The sequence below is a fragment of the Mobula birostris genome, unplaced genomic scaffold (assembly GCF_030028105.1).
Source record: "Mobula birostris isolate sMobBir1 unplaced genomic scaffold, sMobBir1.hap1 scaffold_3632, whole genome shotgun sequence".
Taxonomy (NCBI): Eukaryota; Metazoa; Chordata; class Chondrichthyes; order Myliobatiformes; family Myliobatidae; genus Mobula; species Mobula birostris.
The window spans coordinates 21,578-31,031 of NW_027276707.1; the positions used below are offsets into that span (position 1 = coordinate 21,578).

At 46.9% G+C, this 9,454-nt stretch overlaps 1 long non-coding RNA gene across 1 annotated transcript in view; it reads right to left on the reverse strand.

Annotated features, from left to right (window-relative positions):
* The window catches only part of LOC140193049 (uncharacterized), a 30,027-nt gene extending 21,259 nt beyond the window's left edge, over positions 1-8,768 (reverse strand). Inside the window, exon 1 of the long non-coding RNA XR_011884581.1 lies at positions 8,709-8,768. This is a non-coding gene — a long non-coding RNA (uncharacterized lncRNA). The remainder of the gene's footprint in view (positions 1-8,708) is intronic.
* Between the last annotated feature and the right edge of the window lie 686 nt (positions 8,769-9,454).

The following is a 9,454-nucleotide window of genomic DNA, read 5'->3' on the forward strand; positions in this document are numbered from 1 at the left end:
TCTGTGAGGACTGATGTGTGTTCCCTCATCTTACCCTTTGAGGTCTGCAATCAGTTCTTTGGTCTTACTGACGTTAAAACTAGTGATCTTGTAGTTAGGGACCCTCTTGGAAAGATTGATCACAGTAAGATTTAGTTTCCCATACAAATGGAGGGTGCAAAAGTTTGATATAACACTAGTGTATTATGCCTAAACAATGGAGACTACAATGGGATGAGGAAGGATTTGGTTAGTGTCGACTGGGAACACAGGCTATATGGCGGGACTACTGAGGAACAGTGGAAGACTTTCAAAGAGATTTTTCATGGTGCTCAATAAAAGTATATTCCAGTAAAAAGCAAGGACAGTAAAAGTGGGGAGAGCCAGTCTTTGATGACTAAGGATATAAAAGAAGGCGTCAAACTAAAAGCCTGTGAATAGAAAGCCTCCAAGAGTAGTGGGAAACTGGAAGACTGGGAAAATTTTGAAAAGCAACAAAGGGCCATCAAGCAGGTAATAACGAAAGGGAATAAAGAAAGAAAATAAAGAAAATATAAAAACTGAGAGTAAAAGTTTTTATAATTATATAAAGTGGAAAAGGGTGGCTAAAGTGAACGTAGGTTCCTTGGAGGGATGAGAAGTGGGAATTGATATTGGGTAACGAGGAAATGGCAGAAGCTTTGAATGACTATTTTGTGTTGGTCTTCATGGTGGAGGACATGTTTAACATGCCAAAGAGAGATGTTATGGAAGTGATGGGAGGTGAAGACCTCGATACAATAGCTATCTTTAAAGAGGTAGTGCTGAGCAAACTTGTGGGCCTGAAGATACATAAGTCCTCTGGACCTGATGGAATGCATCCTGGGGTCCTGAAAGAGATGGCAGAATTTATAGTAGAGGCTTTGGTGAGAATCCACTAAAATTCTCTGGATTCTGGGCAGGTTCTGGTGGATGAGAAGACGGCGAATGTCACGCCACTGTTCAAAAACTGATGTCGGCAAAAGCAGGTAACTACAGGTCAGTAAGTTTAACATCTGTAGTTCGGAAAATGCTTGAAGCTATCATTAAAGAAGAAATAGCAAGACATCTGGCAAGAAATGGATCCATCAGGCAGATGCAGCATGGATTCAGCAAAGGCAGATCCTGTTTGACAAACTTACTGGAGCTCTTTGAGGTTATAATGAGCGCAGTGGATACAGGAGAACAGATGGACGTTATTTACTTGGATTTCTGGAAGGTGTTTGATAAGGTGCTGCATAAAACACTTATCCATAAGATAAGGATGCAAAGAGTTGGGGTGATGTATTAGCATGGATACAGGATTGGCTAACTGAAAGAAAGCAGAGTTGGGATACATGGGTGTTACTCTGGTTGGCAATCGGTGGTGAGCGGTGGTGCCATACGGGTCGGTGCTGGGCCTGCAACTGTTCACGATATATATTAACCATCTCGAAGAGGGAATCGAGTGTAGTGTATCTAAGTTTGCTGATGATACCAAATTGAGTGGAAAAGTAAATTGTGTAGAAGATACAGAGAGATACGTATAGATAGGTTAGGTGAGTGGGGCAAGGGACTGGCAGATGGAGTACAATGTTGGTAAATGCGAGGTCATCTACTTTGGAGGGAAAAATGGAAGAGCAGATTATTATTTAAACAGTAAAAAGTTCCATCATGCTGCTGTGCAGAGGGACTTGGGAGTAATTATGCATGAATCACAAAAGGTTGGTTTGCAGGTGCCGCAGGCTATCAAGAAAGCAAATGGAATGTTGGTCTTCATTACTAGAGGGACTGAATTGAAGAGCAGGAAGGTTATGCTGCAACTCTACAGGGTACTGGTGAGGCTGCACCTGGAGTACTACATGCAGTTCTGGTCTCCTTACTTGAGGAAGGATTTACTGGCTTTGGAAGCGGTGCAGAGGAGGTTCACTAGGTTGATTCCAGAGATGAGGAGTTTAGACGATGAGGAGAGATTGAGTAGCCTGGGACTGTACTCGCTGGAATTCAGAAGAATGAGAGGAGATCGTATAGAAACATACAAAATTATGAAGGAGATAGATCAGTGTGACAACAGACCAAATTATCAGAAGATTGATGCCAATAAGAGGACAATGGGGGAACATTCAGAAATGTTAATGGGGGACGAGAGATATTAACAAAAATTTTCAAGACCGGTTGCTTTGAAACTGAACTGTTTGAAGTTTGATGGACAGACAATACCCCAGCAGGGAGATAAAAGGGACAGGTTCGCTAAGGCAACAGACACACCACGACACCACGAGGTAACGAGACCCGGGAAGCGGTGTGCCCCCACAAGTTGGTGAAAGTTTTGGAGGTCTGCTCGCGGGCCCAGCCATAGACGCGGTACGGTCGGCGGGAACCTGGTGTGTGTGTCCGCCCTTGCCTGGGTGCCGGGCTCACCGCAGAAGAACGATCGTATCTGGAATGGAGGGATCACAGTCGGTGACCTCAGAAGACATTACAAAGGGCTCGCCCAAAAGCTAACTGCGAGGAATATCGAAGGTTTGTTTGGAATCCGATTTGCATATTCATTCACTCTCTCTCTCTCTCTCTCCCCAACGGCACAACAGCGATTACTGAGAACTGAACTAAATTGAACTGAACTCTGTGTCACTTGAGACTGATCATTTTACCCCTAGACTGCGATAGAGCTTGATTGATCCTATTATCCTAGTTCTGTGTACATGTGTGTTTTATCATTGCTAACCTGTTGCATTTATATCCTTATGATTAGAGTACTGTGTTGCTTATTTCTTTAATAAAACATTCTTAGTTCCAGTAATCCAGACTCCAACTAAGTGGTCCATTTCTGCTGGTTTGGCAACCCAGTTATGGGGTATGTAACATCAGATAGAGGCAAGAAAATTGTTTCCACTGGAAGGTGAGACTAGAACTAGGGGACGTAGCCTCAAGATTTGTGCGAAGTGATTTCGGATGGAGATGAGGAGGAAGTGCTTTTCCCAGAGGGTGGTGAATCTGTGGAATTCTCTGCCCAATGAAGCAGTGGAAGCTACCTCAGTAAATATATCTAAGACAAGGTTGGATAGAGTTTTGCACAGTAGGGGAATTAGTCATAGTCATACTTTATTGATCCCGGGGAAAATTGGTTTTTGTTACAGTTGCAATAATAAATACTAATAAAACCATAAATAGTTAAGTAGTAATATGTAAATTATGCCAGGAAATAAGTCCAGGACCAGCCTATTAGCTCAGGGTGTCTGACCCTCTAAGGGAGGAGTTGTAAAGTTTGATGGCCACAGGCAGGAATGACTTCCTATGACGCTCTGTGTTGCATCTGGGTGGAATGAGTCTCTGGCTGAATGTACTCCTGTGCCCAACCAGTACATTATGTGGTGGATGGGAGACATTCTCCAAGATGGCATGCAACTTGGGCGGCATCCTCTTTTCAGACACCACCATCAGAGAGTCCAGTTCCATCCCCACAACATCACTGGCCAAACGAATGAGTTTGCTGATTCTGTTGGTGTCTGCTACCCTCAGCCTGCTGCCCCAGCACACAACAGCAAACATGATCGCACTGGCCACCACAGACTCATAGAACATCCTCAGCATCGTCCGGCAGATGTTAAAGGACCTCAGTCTCCTCAGGAAGTAGAGATGGCTCTGACCCTTCTTGTAGACAGCCTCAGTGTTCTTTGACCAGTCCAGTTTATTGTCAATTCGTATCTCCAGGTATTTGTAATCCTCCACCATGTCCACACTGACCCCCTGGATGGAAACAGGGGTCACCGGTACCTTAGCTCTCCTCAGGTCTACCACCAGCCACTTAAAGTCTTTTTCACATTAAGCTGCAGATAATTCTGCTCACACCATGTGACAAAGTTTCCTACCGTAGCCCTGTAATCAGCCTCATCTCCCTTGCTGATGCATCCAACTATGGCAGAGTCATCAGAAAACTTCTGAAGATGACAAGACTCAGTGCAGTAGTTGAAGTCCGAGGTGTAAATGATGAAGAGAAAGAGGGACAAGACAGTCCTCTGTGGAGCCCCGGTGCTGCTGATCATTCTGTCGGACACACAGACGTACTGTGGTCTGCCAGTCAGGTAGTCAAGAATCCATGACACCAGGAAAGTATCCACCTGCATCGCTGTCAGCTTCTCCCCCAGCAGAGCAGGGAGGATGGGGTTGAACGCACTAGAGAAGTCAAAAAATATGACCCTCACAGTGCTCGCTGGCTTGTCCAGGTGGGGTAGACACGGTTCAGCAGGTAGAGGATGGCAGCCTCAACTCCTAGTCGGGGCTGGTAGGCGAACTGGACGGGATAAGTGTGGCCTGACCATAGGCCAGAGCAGCTCCAGAACAAGTCTCTCCAGGGTCTTCATGATGTGGGAGGTCAATGCCACCGGTCTGTAGTCATTGAGGCCGCTGGGTTCCGAGGAAAAGGCAGGTAGGTGGAGATGAGTCGATGGGCAGATCAGCCATGATCTTATTAAATGGTGGAGTAGGCTTGATGGGCCAGATGGCCTACACCTGTTCCTTTTTCCTATTTCTTATGTTCCTATGTAGGAGGTGGCAGTCTGGTGCTTATGGTCTCACTCCAAGGCTTGACTGATGAGAAATTTCCACTTTGTATAAGGTGCTGTTCTGGTCTCGGGGACCCATCTATGTTCTCCTGAATATCAGGCAGCTTTTTGTGTAGGGCATAGAATGGAATCGAGATATAAGGACATGAGTTCAGTGGGGCAGTAGCAGGCAGAGACAACAGGCCAACCCGGAGAGTCCGATCTGTGGATCTTTGGTGGGAGGTAGAAGCGAGCAGTGCAGGGTAAGGGAACTATGAGTTTGGTAACAGCGGTTGGGAGTTCTCCAGAGTGGATGAAGTCAGTGATGTGTCGGAGACAGTTTTCTGATGGTGTGGGGTGGGGTCTTCCTCGAGGGGTAGGTGTGAGGAAGTGTCTGAGAGTCACAGCCTGGCCTCAGCAAAGTAGAGGTCAGTGGGCCACACTACAACAGCATCCCATTTGCCTGCCAGTTTGATGGTCAGGTTGGGATTGGTGCGGGGAGAGCAGAGGGCAGTGCGTTCAGTAGAGGAGTGAAGGAGTGATGAAGTCGAGACGGTTGATGTCCCTTCGGCAATTCGAGATGAGAAGATCCAGAGCAGGCAGAGAACCAGAGCGGGGAGTCCAAGGAGAGGAGGAGGTGAGTGAGGGTAATTTCAGAGATGTGAGAGCGAATCTTTTACACAGAGAGTGGTGGGTGCCTGTGGTGGTGGCTGAGATAGATACAATAGAGATTTTTAAGAGATGTTTAGATAGGCACAAGAATGTGAGGAAGATGGGAGGATATGGACATTGTGTAGGCAGGAGAGATGAGCTTAGTTAGCTATTTGATTACTAATTTAATTGGTCTGGCACAACATTGAGGGCCAAAGGGCCTGTTCCTGTACTATACTGTTGTATGTTCTATTAAAGGACTCCTGTCCTCAGCTGCAGGGATATCGTTGAAGGAACGTCTGAGGGTCACGCCAATGGGTCTTTTCACTGCTTTAGCCTTCAGCCCAAGCAGGGCTTTGGTTCGGAGGTTGGGAACGTGAGCTGGCTTTCAAGTTAGCAACCAAACCTGCTGGCAGATGTTTGCCCTGGCCAGACAGCTTGGTGTCAGCGTGAGTAAGAGAGAGAGAGAGAGGATTCCAGTCTTTCTGCATGTAAGGATGTAATGCTGAGGCATTATAAGGCAGTAGTGAGGCCTCACCTGGAGTCTTGTGTGCACTTTTGGGCCCCTTATCTCAGAAAGGATGGACTGATATTGGATGTTTGAATAGGCAGCTCAGGCAATGCATCACCAAATGATTAGATAGGGCGTCAGAGGTTAAAGGGAAAATGGGTTTGAGAGGGAAATGGATCAGCCGTGATGAAAGGGCAAAGCAGACTCGATAGGCTGCTCCAATGTTTTAAGTTCTTCCGGTCTTTCATATGGAGACTGTCCTCCAGTCCGCTGAAGGAGTCTGTTAATGAGCTAGACCTGGAGGTCCTCCATTGGTCAGAATGGACCATGGATGTTGTGTCCGAGCTGTCTACATGATGTGCAAGCCAGGGAAGTACAACACGGAGAGCAAGTTTTTGCCCACACAGCAGGCTAGCTCTCTCCATGCAGCTGACAAATGCAAAGGAATGGCAGAGATCGACAGTTTGGCACCGGCAATGTCAGAGGAGTTTCCAGTTAGTGCTGAACTCAATGTAGGGACTCCAGCTTCAGAATTTTCCCTCTGGGTTTACTCCTGAGCCTCTCCCCAATCTGGCAAGGTGGTCTTGTTGGACTGTGAGGGAACGGCAAATTGGAATCACCAATTGCAAGTCTTGTGGAAGAATTCAAATGCACTCACTGAATCTGAAGATACTGTTATTCGAACAGTGGCCCCCTGTGTGGCAACGGAGAGGAAGTGGACTCCATCTGAAGCCGTTCAGAGTGCTAAGTCTGCTCTTCACTTCAGAGATGTGGGTGGCCAAGTCCAACATGGGAGAGCCGGGCTCGGGCTTGTCCCAAAGGCTCCTCAATGGCACAGGGCAACACCAGTGCAAAAGGGATGGCTCATGGTGGAGGAGTTGAGAAGACAGGAGGAGGCAGAGCGACACGCCAGAGCCCTCTCAATGACCAAGCAGGACCACTGGACTAATTGGGAGAGCCTGGAAAAGAGAAAACTTAGCTGGCGTGACATCTGGGAGATGGAGGGATCCCGGCTAAGTTTTGTCACCAGAGCCACTTATGACCTCCTACCCACACCCCAGAACCTGAACCAGTGGTGGGGAGAAGACCCCGCTTGCTCTCTTTGTCAAGCACCTGGATCACTAAGGTACATTTTAACAGGATGCACCACGAGCCTCACCCAGGGGCGGTACACTTGGCGGCATAACCAAGTTCTCAGACAGCTGGCATCAATCTTGGAATAGAGGCGAATCACCACAAATGCTCTCCCACAAACATCGGCAGTAAATGTCCACATCACACGATCTGTACCAGCAGGCCAACCTCCAGAGCACCATATAACATCGAAAGATGTAAGCATGCTGCAGGTTGCTCGGGATTGGAAAATGGACATGAACTTGGAAAAAAAGCTTGTGTTTCCCCCAGACATTGCGGCTACAGCACTCGGGCCAGACATGGTCCTGTGGTCCACAACAGCCAAGCTGGCATATGTTGTGGAATTGACAGTACCATGGGAAGATGGTGTCGAAGAAGCTTATGAGAGGGAAAAGACCAAGTACTCCGAACTGGCAACTGAAGCTGCCCAGAATGGCTGGAAGACCAAGATTTTCCCTGCAGAAGTGGGATGCAGGGGATTCGTTGCCACATCTACGACCAGTCTATTGAAGAAGATGGGGGTGAGGGGTCACTCCCTCCAACAAGCAATCAAGTCCTTGTCAAATGCAGCAGAAGAAAGCAGCAACTGGATTTGGATTAAAAGGAAAGACAACAACTGGGCTGCAAGATGAAGACAGGAGGGTATGGAACTGAGGGGGGTGTATCTGGGACACCAGGTAGCACCGTTGAGCCCTCTGGAGACGTCGTGGGCTTATCAACGAAACGTCAAAGGAGAGTGCCCACCTGATGACCCCGATGACGTACCTACCCTCCCCCCTTGTCACCACTCCAAGCCCACTGCCAGCATCGAGAGTGCCAACTTACCATAAAGAATTGAAACATCAAGTCCTAGTAGCTCTACTTCTAATGGAGAGCATTCTAACCGGCTGTATCACTGGTCTGGTATGGAGGGGCCACTGCACAGGATTGGAAACAACTGCGGATGGTTGCAAACACAGGCAGCTCCAACACAGGAAATAGCCCACCCCCCTCCCCCTCAGCATCAAGGACATCTTCAAAAGGTGATGCCTCAGAAAGACAGCATCCATTAATAAGGACCCCCCCATCACCCAGGACATGCCCTCTTCTCATTGCTACCATCAGGGAGGAGGTACAGGAGCCTGAAGACACACACTCAGTGATTCAGGAACAGTTTCTTCCCCTCTGCCATCAGGGGGGAGGTACAGGAGCCCGAAGGCACACACTCAGCGATTTAGGAACAGTTTCTTCCCCTCCACCATCAGGGAGGAGGTACAGGAGCCTGGAGACACACATCCAATGATTCAGGAACAGCTTCTTCCCTCTGCCATCAGATTTCTGAATGGACACTGAACCCATGAACAACACCTCGCTGCTTTTTTTGCTCTCATTTTGCACTCTTTAAATTTTGTATCAGGATCAGGTTTAACATCGCTGGCATACGTCATGGAATTTGTTAACTTTGCGGGAGCGGCACAATGCAATAACAAGTGAATTACAGCAAGTATATGTACAGTATATTAAATAGATAAATTTAAACAAGTAGTGCAAAAAACAGAAAATTTACAAAAAAAAGTAATGAGTTCATGGGTTGAATGTCCATTTTGAAATCTGTGTATATAAGCTATCTTATGTTTTTATATTTATTCCGTTTTTTTTAAATTACAGTGTTCTTTATCTTATTGTGTTGGTTATCTTGTGTTTTTTTTTTGTCCTGTATCAGATCTGGAGTAACATTTATTTTGTTCTCCTTTACACTTGACATTAACCAATCGTGGACTTCTCCTGCGTTCCGAGAACCAATCAGTAACTTCACTGAGGAACTGAAGCGACTTGCAGCATCTAAGGTCCCTCTTTTGGGCAACACTCTACGAGCAAGCTGGGTGCATCGGAAGCTTTCAAACTCCCCTTACCTTCGAACGTTACTTGCTGCTGGTGTTCCACCTGACCGACCTCCTTCGGGAGAGGAGCCCAAACAAACGTGCGGTAATCTCCAGCTGTACTCCGTCCAACCTGCGGCAAAACGGAAGGATAGCTAAAAGCCAAAGAACTGTGCAGGCAGATCACAAAACTACAAGACATAAAGCACTGTGCAAAAGGCTCAGGTATATAGTGGGGTGCCCAAGACTTTTACACCGTACTGTAGTAAATTTATGTATCACACAGAATCAGGTTTATTATCACCGGCATGTGTCGTGTAATTTGTCCAATTAGCAGCGACCATTCAACGCAACACGTAATGAAGAAGAAAAAAAGAAAAATAAATAAGTAAATCAATTACAGTATATGCATGTTGAATAGATACAAAATTGTGCAGAAACAGAAATAATATAGATTAAAAAAGCGAGGTAGTGTCCAAGGGTTCAATGTCCATTTGGGAATCGGATGGCAGAGAAAGAAGCTGTTCCTGAATCGCTGAGTGTGTGCTGTCAGGCTTCTGTCCCTCCTACCTGACTGTAACAGTGAGAAAAGGGCATGCCCTGGGTGCTGGAGGTCCTTAATAATGGACGCTGTCTTTCTGAGACACCGCTCCTTGAAGATGCCCTGGGTACTTTGTAGACTAGTACCCAAGATGGAGCTGACTAGATTTACCATCCTCTGCAGCTTCTTTCGGTCCTATGCAGTAGCCCCCACCTCCCCCCACCCCCATATCTGACAG